This window comes from Bidens hawaiensis, unplaced genomic scaffold (genome assembly GCF_021521415.1).
Source record: "Bidens hawaiensis isolate Kalapana, Puna unplaced genomic scaffold, B.hawaiensis_p1.1 tig00033893_1, whole genome shotgun sequence".
In the NCBI taxonomy this organism is placed as follows: Eukaryota; Viridiplantae; Streptophyta; class Magnoliopsida; order Asterales; family Asteraceae; genus Bidens; species Bidens hawaiensis.
The window spans coordinates 126,398-137,575 of NW_027495847.1; the positions used below are offsets into that span (position 1 = coordinate 126,398).

An 11,178-nucleotide genomic window follows, 5' to 3' on the forward strand; every position below is an offset into this window, starting at 1 on the left:
TTTCGCTAAGAACAAGCTCATGCTGAACACTTTCCAAGATGACTCGGCAGGGTGAGCACGGTGTAATCGTGATCCCTTGGTGTAACATACAACATATATTTTTAGTGATGTTCAAGTACAACAAATCATAAAAAAATATTATATTATAAATCAATTTGCTTTGTAGTATAGTTGTAAGGAGGCGTGTGGTTGGTTAGGAGGTGGGTAGGGAGGGGACTCTCGGATCGGACACTAGTTGGCTTGGTCTATTTCTTTACAGGTATAAGCCTATTTCCACTCTTAAATTTTACTTTTTCAGTATTCTAAGCGATTTGTGTGTGTCTCTATATCACTTTTTACCTTTTACCTTTTCACAATATCTATCCCTATCTTAGACCACCCGTGGTAACTCTTCGTTGCGACGTTTTGGCTCCGAAACCTCGGGGGCACCCCCCGCGTGTTGGCTTGCTGTTGGATATGTTGTTGCCGGAACTCAGCTAACGATCGTTTTCCTATCAGGTTAAGTTGTCGAAGACCCATATGAGAGGACAAATCGGCGAGGATTCCAGCGAGTGGTGACCGGTAAGGGTTTGTTGGGTGGTGGTGGTGTTGTGGTTGATCAGAAGGATGGGTGGGATTGATCGTCCGGTGTTGTTGATGTTTAAATAATCGCCAGGGAATCCCGACGACATGTTTTCCGGCGAGTTGATTCGGCTAAATTATTATTATTGACGACGAGTTTTCCCAAGGGTGGAGAGTTACATGCGAGTTACGAGGACATAGATTGATTATGGTTTATTTAAATTTAATATTTATTTAATAAAATATTATTATTACTTATAAAAAATAAAATAATAAACAAAAAAAAGTATAAAAGTGACTGGACGCCACGTGACGCAAAATGCCCAAGGGTGGAGAGTTATGACTACACCCTCTTTTTGCAAAATTTAAAAAAACTAACTGAGCATCACATGACGCAAAATACCCATATATAGAAAGTTATAACTACACATAATCTTATAGTTTTTACATTATTATTTCACTGACATTTTCTTTGTAAATTAGTATTCATATTATATCAAATTACATTTATAAATAAAGTTTGTGAGTTTAAAACATTTCTCAAGTCCAATACTTTTATAGTGTCTTGAAGTTGTTACAAGGGTATGTTTGTTTAATTAAACATATTTTATCAATCAAAAATGAATATTTATAAATGAATATACAAGACGAGTGTTCATTTTCATTTAGTTAATTGAAAAAAAACAATGTTTTTTTTGAATATCTATTTGTTACTAACTATATATTTATCTCATTCTTGATCAAACCACTTGTAAATAATGCAGAATGAAGTTCTTATATAAACGACTAATTTGAGCCCCGTGTATTATACGGGTAATTATTGAAAATTTTAAACATTAATCATTGAGTGAAATATAGTTAACAAATTGATCATATGTAGTTTATACAATTACAATTAAATTAAAATTACAGAAAATAACATAACTAAGATTACACAAATATGTTATATGTCGGTAAAAACTTTCTTTTACACTACATTTGTGATTGTATTAGTAGGTATACATTATTTATCAAAAATCAAAATCTTTAGTCCATGTCTGGTTGTAACTCTTAATAACATAACATATACACATGCTTATAACTCTAGATATAGTCGTATATAGTTATACGTATGACAAAAAAGGTTCTTCAAGTACATACCAATTCTAAATAAATGATAATATATATTCATGATATTAATAAAAAAAATATTCATACACATAAAATATCACAAATTTTAATCAATTAATATGATGTCATTTGAGAACATCTGCTCATGTTTATAAAAAAATGATTATCCCAAAAACCATAAACTTAAACTTTGATGATATAATCATTCTTAGAATCTTTATAATTTGAAATTTATTGATCATTAATATTTTGTGTATGCAAATTTTTAATTGACTTTATATTTTACAATAAAAAATTGTATAATCAAGCAACATAAAAACCAAAAATTTAAATATCACAAAATGATTTGTTTATTTCATATGAATGTAATTGTCAGGAAAATGACAAATACATACTAACATTAAAATCAAGTTCAAATAATAGTGACTATTCTGAGTTAGAAGAATATTAGAATATTTAAAGTTGCATGAAGTGAAAGTAGTGATTTTTATTAATAATCGTTGAAAGTAGGGTTGTTACTTTTACGTGTAACCTGAAACCCAACCCATGAAAACCGGTACCTAAACCCAAACTAACCCAACCCGAGAAACTCGAACCCAAGAAAATACTAACCCGAACCTGAACCGAAGTAATTAGGGTTGGTTCTTGGGTCCGAATTCTAGGTTTCGGGTCAACCCGAAAACTTTTAGTTTTAAAATCATATGTATTTTTAGGTATTAAATGCTAAGCCTTAGTCGCTGACGTTATCAAGATTTAGTCCAAGTCGATTGTTCTCATTCCACATATTATGAATCGAATGTTTATTATTTATTATTTTGAATATAAACCATAATAAACACTTTAATTAACACTTGTCAATCCATATGGAGAATACTTATTATATGTAGTAATAGATTTGGTTGAAATAAATCTATATTGAAATGATTTAAAAGATAAGAACCATGTATGAAAATTGATTAAAAAAAGGTGAGGAGGGCTATGAGATTGACAAGTGGCAAAAATGACAGGCTTTTATTAGAATATATAGATACACACAAAACACTATATATAACGAGTTATTTTACAGTAAAAGTTATAAATAGTTGGCTTGTTTTTTTATAAAATATTATATATTCGGCCCAGCACTGCACAAATATGCTCCAGACATATATATCATATATGTGTGGACATATTGTGTATCAAGAACGAAACAAAAAGCGGATATAGTCGAATGGTAAAATTTCTCTTTGCCAAGGAGAAGACGCGGGTTCGATTCCCGCTATCCGCCAAAAATGAAGTCATTTATTTCATATTCATATCTAAAATTAGAAATGAAAATGATAAAAGAGTTGGTATAGTTAGTCGTCATAGTGTATTGATTCTGTCCTTCCCCTATTTGCCTTCTACCCCAAAAGAAAAAGTGTTAAAGTTACCAGAGTAAAAAATACCATTTTTTGACAAAAAGTATTGCGGAGACATGATTTGAACCTGTGACCTCAAGGTTATGAGCCTTGCGAGCTACCAAACTGCTCTACCCCGCGCCGAAAAGAAGAACTGAAAACAAATATACAAGCAAGGATTGAATGCGCCCCTCTACCATATTTGTACAAATAGAATAGCCTATTTATACAGAATGGTAAATAGGCCGTCTATGATCATCGATCATAGAAATGAAATAAAGATAGATTTTAATCCTTACCAACTCGATCTTGTCTCCCATGGCAACAAACATGCATGAACCATTTCACGAAGTATGTGTCCGGATAGTCCAAAGTCTCGGTAGTTAGCTCTTGGCCTTCCAGTTGAAAAACAACGTCGATGAAGCCGTGTAGGTGCACTATTCCGCGGTGGGGATTGTAACTTTCCATAAATTTCCCATTTCTCACTCAACGATCGAACTTTTCTTATTTCTTTTTTTGAGGATCGACGAATCAAATGATATTTCTGTTCCAATTTTTGCCTCTTCTTTTTCCTCTGAATCAAACTTTTTTTTGCCATACTCATTAAGTTCCTATTAGTATCCATGATACAAGTCGGATCCTAGATGTAGAAATATAAGATAAAAAGGTGGATCTCTTCTTCATCGAAAGAAATGAGATTGTCGCGGATACAAAACATTCAATTAAAAAAATTAACCAAATTTCCCTGATGTAGAGGCAATCAAGAAAGCTGCATAAGTAAATATATAACCTACAGAAAAGTGGGCTAATCCCACCAATCTTGCTTGTACAATGGAAAGTGCCACCGGTTTATCTCTCCAACGAATCAAATTTGCCAAAGGTGTGCATTCATGAGCCCATGCTAAAGTTTCAATCAATTCCTGCCAATATCCACGCTAGGAAATTAAAAACATAAATCCAGTAGCCCAAACAAGATGTCCAAATAAAAACATCCATGCCCAGACTGATAAACTATTCATACCAAAAGGATTATATCCATTAATAAGTTGTGAAGAGTTTCGCTTCAAACTACTAGTAATTAAGACTAAAAGTAAGGAAGTCCTTTTCTTGACTTTGGCCTGCGTTCATTATACCTACCCCCTTTTTAAAGAACTTTATTTCAATCTCAACAAAGAAATGAAAGCATAACTCTTTGCTTGTTGTCCTCTTACTTACTCAATTGTGGAGGTCTCTCGGGTGTCTGATCCGATCAGTCTCGTGATGAAGAAATTCTGATCTTCCACTATGAAAGGTCTCGTTACGACAACTCAATTTGTCCGGTAAACTACTAGGGGCTCCCCATCGTTAGACCCATTTGAATGTAGCAGATAGCAGCGGGGCTCAAGAATTGATGTGTATTCGAATCATAGGAGCTATCAATCGTCGATATGCTCATATTGGTGGCGTTATTGTTGTTGTGATCAAAGACGCAGTTCCAAACATGCCTTTAGAAAGATCAGAAGTGGTCAGAGCTGTAATTGTATGTACTTGTAAAGAACTTAAACGTGACAACGGTATGATAATACGATATGATGACAATGCTGCAGTTGTGATTGATCAAGAAGGAAATCCAAAAGGAAATCGAGTTTTTGGTGCGATTGCCCTAGAATTGAGACAGTTCAATTTTACTAAAATAGTTTCATTAGCTCCCGAGGTATTATAAAACGAGACCACGTTATGGTTATAGGTTATATAGGGAATTTAAAATAAATAGATTAAGATTCATTTAGTAGATTTTGTCTCACGTATATACCTTTCAAAATAAATATTCATAATTCCTAAAAAAATACGTAAAAAAGAATGTTGATTATATCCAAATTTGGAGGCACCAATCATTTAATTAATCATGGGTAGTGACACTATAATAAGCTTTATACTCAAGATATCCAAATAATATTGTAAACATCAAAACCATAATCATGTCCTAGAATAATTACAAAAAAGTACATTCAACCAACCAAATAGTTATAAGTGAGATTAAGTTTTGAATTTAAACAAGATAGTTATTAACCTTTTACATTTATTATAATAACTAGTTTGACGTCCGTGTATTACACGGGTAATTGTTACAAGTTTTATACTCTAACCATTAAGTGAATTATAATTAACAAAATTATCATATATTTTATATGGTTACAATTTGCATTAAAATTACAAAAATTACATAACTAAGATTACACAAATATGTTACAAATAAGTAAAACCTCCATTGCACACTACATTTGTGATTGTATTGGTTGGTACACATTGTTTATCACATATCAAAATCTTTAGTTCATGTCTACTTGTAACTCTTGATAAGGGAACATATAAGTATGCTTATAAGTCTTGATATAGGCACGTATAGTTGTGAGTGTGACAAATAAGATTCTTCAAGTGCATGTCAACCCTAGATAAATGATAAAATATCCATGAAACTATAAAAAAAATATTCATACACATAAAATATCATACATTTAAATCAATTAATATAATATCATTTGAGATCATCTACTCATGTTTATTCAAAAACATGATTATCCAAAAAAAACCAGATTACCTGAACTTTGATGATATAGTCATCGTTATAAACTTTATAATTTGAAATTGATTTATCATGATAAATTTGGTGTCATTAATATTCTTTGTATGACAAATTTTTACTTGATTTATATTATACAATTAACAATTGTATAATCAAGCAACATATTCATTAATTAAAATATAACAAAATGATTTATTTTCATTTTCATGTTAGTGAAAAATGACAAAGAAATACTAACCATAAAGTCATGTTCAAATAAAAATGATTATTCTGAGTTAGAAGGATATTATAATATTTAAAGTTACATAAAATGAATGTAGTAATTCTTATTTATAATAGTTGAAAGTATTGGATAAGAAATGTTTAAATTTTAAATACTAATCCCGTGTTATTAGTTAACATTATGGGAGTTGTTGGAATATTTAATTAATCGATATCTATATTTTAACAACTTATAGACAAAAAAGAAAGATTTCGGATTTGTTGGAAGCATGGTAAATGACTTTTAACCGGATTAACTATTTTTTTATATTAATGTGAATATATATGTTTCTTAAGCATTTTGGTCTGAGTTATAGAAGAAAATATTGAAAACTAAATATTGATTTTCTTATTGCAAAAACCCTTTATACTAAGCAAAAAAATCATATAAATAAATGACATACCATATAGTAAATCGGTATACATATAGATTATAATTATCATATTCAACTTCAATAATTTAATGCTAAACACCAAGATATATATAATGGGTATTCTCCATGTTTGTAATATATACAAAACGTTTAGAGAAAATAAAGAAAATACGCATTTTCCTGAGTTCAAATTACATATTGTTGCTCGAATCCGAGTTTAAAAAGACAATTTGTAGTTTACCATACAAATCCAAATTATTCGATAACGATGCACTTTTTATTTGCTTTAATTTTACTTGTGACTTTAAAATTTTATTATAACAAACCTGCAACGTCAATTTTAATATTTCCTTATTTTCTTATTTCATCATTAATGTTAATGAATGAATCGATAAAGATTTACATGTAATAAAAACAAACTTGAATCTCATATATTGAAATAGCTTAAAAGATAAGGGTTATATATTGAAATAAATGAAAAAAAAGGTGAGGAGGGCTATGAGATTGACAAGTGGCAAAAGTAGGTAGTCTTTTATTAGAAGAGATAGATGTAGCGAATGTTCTATTTAATTACATCCGAATCCAAAGTCTTGTTGTGAAAATAGTGATTGGTGAATGGGCGTCAAGGGAGTGTCACTGCCACATCAACATTAGGGGCGTGAAGCTGGCGTGAGGGTGGTGGAGTGGACAGCTTCACAAGGGTGAGGGGGCGATAATATTTATTTTATATATTTTTTTTAATTTTTAATTAATATAATAGATAATCATTTAGCTTCATCGTAAACCACCCTCACGTTTTCAAATTAAACCTTTCACATATGCCATAATGGATTACCTAAGTATAGGAACTCACCTTAAAAAGAGTGAGACTTAAAAGCTTTTACGCTAATGGTGTCATTGTGTGTAAAATGATATCCTTACTTTGAGGTTGAAAGTTCGAACATTGATGGTGTATATTTATAAGAGCATGGGTGAGTTGAGTCATGAGTGTGAGCAATACTATGTAGACGTCACGTAGACGCCGCATGTGTAGGATATGTATCCTTACGCTTTCATTGGAAAGAATATTCGGTGAGTAGGTGTTAAATAAAATATAATAATAGAAAAATAAAAATGAGGAATTGTTTTTAGTCACAGTCTTAATGGTTGACTCTTACTTCGTTCCATGCCTGTTGCCATAATCACACTCCTAGCCACGGTCCCATTCATGTTTGCAGGGTAAAACATGCCACATCGTGAAAGTGAGGAAATACGACGAATGTACCCTATACCCCCCACCCCACCCCACCACTAGGGTGTTCAAAAGTATTCAAATCCGAATCCGAATCCGAATCCGAATCCGTATTCGAATTATTCGATAATCTGTATCCAAGCTATCTGAAATTTCTGAAACTCCGATATCCGAAAATTCGGATTCGGATAACATTTATAGAGTTTTTCGGATAGTTCAGATATCCAAAATATTAAATGCAATATTTTTTAAAATTTTAATATACCTTATCATATGTAACCCTAACTTAGTTTCTAAACATGAAATACTAGTTTCACACTTTCACGCCCGTTCCTTTCTTCCCCAACTCCCTCGAGACTTTGGTCTCCAATCAGTTCACCACCTTCGTCCACCACTGCTCCACCTTCACGGCTCCACCAGTCACCGCCTCCGGCACTACCTGTCACCAGTCATCACCCCGCTGACGTCGCTCACTCTTCAGTCTACACCGAATCCATCACGGCTCCACCTTGTTATATGCTTTTTTATTTGTATTTTGAAAATTTTGTGTTTAGATTGTTGGATTGAGAAACCTTGATGTTGTGACTTGTAAGATGAATTATAAAACAGGTGTTTGTTCTTTTTTCCAGTTTTTTTTCCTCCAAATTTTCTTTCGAATATCCGACTCACTATTCGATCGGATATCCGAAATTTCAGATTCGAATTCGTATAGTTAAATTCACTATCCAAAAGGTCCGGGTATCCAAAACTTCGGATATCTGGTTTTGAACACCCCTACCCCATCTTATATACATATATAATGTGTGCGTGAGATTGTGGAAAACATGCATCATGGCTCCACATCTATCTTTGTTAACGTCCTAGTAAAATTTTGAAGCCCATCTCCATACCACCCCTCCTATAAAGCCCTGGCACGGTATTGAGGACGGTAAAAGCCCCTTCAAGACATTTTGAAGCCCACAAGAAGTAACTAAGGTAGGTTTAGAGTGTGTAAATTAAATATGAAACATTTATCAACACATGCCAACTAGATGTCATTAAACAATCATTTATTGTAACTTATTACACATCAAATATACATAAAAGTAGCTTTAAATAGGAAAATAATTGGAGTGAAGAAACATAAAAAGCCAATAAATTCGTGGTAGGTTGTGAAATAAAATTACATTATTTGTTAATTTTCAGTTGAATGTGCGAACCATTATTTGTTTTAGGTAGCTTTTTTTGTTTTGTGTTTTATTTGAACAGATAAAAATGACACACATATATATGATTTTAATCCCTACAAAATGGACATAGCAATTTTTCCTTAGGATCACTAAGTTTCGATTTCATATGTTCTGTCAATTAAATATAGAAAAGTTTTTAGTTTGATCCGGGACCAAATCGGGTTAGACTCAAAGGAAGCGCATCAATATCTTTTAAGTTAAAACTTGCTCCAAACAACCTTAAAAATCAACATGCAGCTCTAATCATGAAATCACCTATTTGTTGTGAGCATTAACAACTAAACACGACACACATGAAACTTCTGTTTATAACTAACTAGTTAAGAAAGTGTATGACAAAAATATCCTTTGGGGCCGTTTGGTTTACGGAAATTTTCTAAGAAAATTTGAATTGGAATTTGATTTAGAATTAGAAAGGATTCTTTGAAAATCTCATCATTTGTTTTGGTTCATAAATTTGATGATGGAATTGAAATTCTCTATTCTCCTCCCTCAATCTAAAATAATAAAAAAAAGTTTGAAAATAACAAAAAATATAAATAAAATAATAAGTCAAGTAGGGATGGCAATGGGTCGGGTTTAGGTATTCCCAAATCCATACCCGGTTATTAATGTTCATCCCAAACCCGTCGGGTTTTAATCAGGTAATTACCCGTCGGGTTTCGGGGTTTCCCATCGGGTTTCGGGTTTTCTATCAGGTTTTGATAAAATACCCGTCGGGTATACCCAGCTCAGGTTTTGACAAAATATAACTAATTGATTACAAAGATGGTTATCATAAAGATAAATATCTCAAATAATTAACATAAACAAGTTTCGACACATAATATATTTGGAATATAGTATATATATAATATAATAAGTGATGTATATAAAATTATACATATTTTAATCATCAAATAATCTCTAAAAACTGCAACTTCTAACAAATAATACAGCACAGAAGGCTACTTATCTTAATAAAATATAGTTTCAGGTAAACCCAAGCCTCAAACGAAGAAACAAGCGAAAAGACGAAGAAAAACGGAAGAAAACACAAGAAAAACAAGAAACACGCCCCCATGCTTCTGAACACAAGAAAATACAAAAATATCCAAGAATTTAAGCACATGTCAACAAAATCACGGGGCCGTGCTTCTAAAACACGGGGCCGTGGTCACCTTCAAATAAAGACAAAAAAGAATTGAAGCACATGTCAATAAAAGCACGGGGGCGTGCCTCCAAAAGCACACCCCCGTGGTGAGTCATCATGTACGATCTGACAACATGCAACTGGTACACGTAGACACGGGGCAGTGCTTAATAAAGCACGGGGCCGTGCTTTTACCTCCAGACAACCTATAAATAGAGGCTCTTGTGGCATTTGAGAAGTGTGTTTGAATAAGAATTCTAAACGGTTTTCACTTATAAAACACCCACATTACACTCATATTGAAGATCTTGTGAGGAGTTTGAAGGCTTGGAGGTTATCATCATCATCAACACCATCATAACCCATCCTAAAAAAGAGAGGAGATTCATCCACATTTGGTTAGATTGTTCTAAGTTTAATTATGTGTTTGATATAATCACCTCTTATGTTCATAACAATGCTCATTATGAGCTAAACTCCTATTACCATCTATAATCTATGAAGAAGCTTTGTTTTACTTGATGATTACATGAAACTTGTGGTTTAGTTTGGCATAGTACATGGTTAATCACTTTAATCCAATACATCAAGGTTGATGATTTAATATCATTATGGTAATTCATGTTCTTGGAAACTAGAAATGGTAAAAAAGAATATGATACTTTATTCAAGATAAAATATGGATCCTTATGTTGTAATTAGAATTGATGAGATATAAGCTATGATCTATTTCTCTGGTTTTGATAATTCTAATAACATTGTTAACACGATTGCTTAGGTTATTATGCTAGTTAAAGAAATCATATGTCAATGGAATGTGTAATTATAATCTAATCTAATCTAATCAACCAAAGGGAGGTTATGTGAGTTAACTACAATCACTCGAAGTTGTTAGGATTGGTATTTGAGAAATCGAAGTCAATCCTAATCGTTCTACTATATCAAATTGCTTGTCTACTTAAATTGACATTCTCGTGGTAACATGACATTAGGAAATGATGGACTTTAAAATGCGCATGTTACTTTCTTTTAATTCATAGGATATGTTCACTTAGAAATGAGGGACTAATCAATCATATATTATTAGGACAAGTTTATCACATGTTTAACTATTAATCATCAAGGAATAATGGAGTGGTTTCTTGATAATATACGGTAAACCTTCATATAATTGAACTACTCATTTAGAACTTCTATTTTTGTCACCTATATATTATATACTTCTATTTTATAAAAGTTTAAAAATTAACCTCAAAATGATTAAAACTCTCCGATTAAACTAAAACAAAGATTCATTACTAGAAACATTTGTGTCCACGGATCGATACTTGGTTCTTA

At 32.0% G+C, this 11,178-nt stretch overlaps 2 non-coding genes across 2 annotated transcripts; one reads left to right on the plus strand and one right to left on the minus strand.

Annotated features, from left to right (window-relative positions):
- Positions 1 to 2,867: 2,867 nt before the first annotated feature.
- Positions 2,868 to 2,938, plus strand: TRNAG-GCC (transfer RNA glycine (anticodon GCC)). The gene has a single exon. It is a non-coding gene; the product is annotated as a tRNA-Gly (tRNA).
- Positions 2,939 to 3,117: 179 nt separating this feature from the next.
- TRNAM-CAU (transfer RNA methionine (anticodon CAU)) lies at positions 3,118 to 3,191 on the minus strand. Its single transcript has one exon. It is a non-coding gene; the product is annotated as a tRNA-Met (tRNA).
- Between the last annotated feature and the right edge of the window lie 7,987 nt (positions 3,192 to 11,178).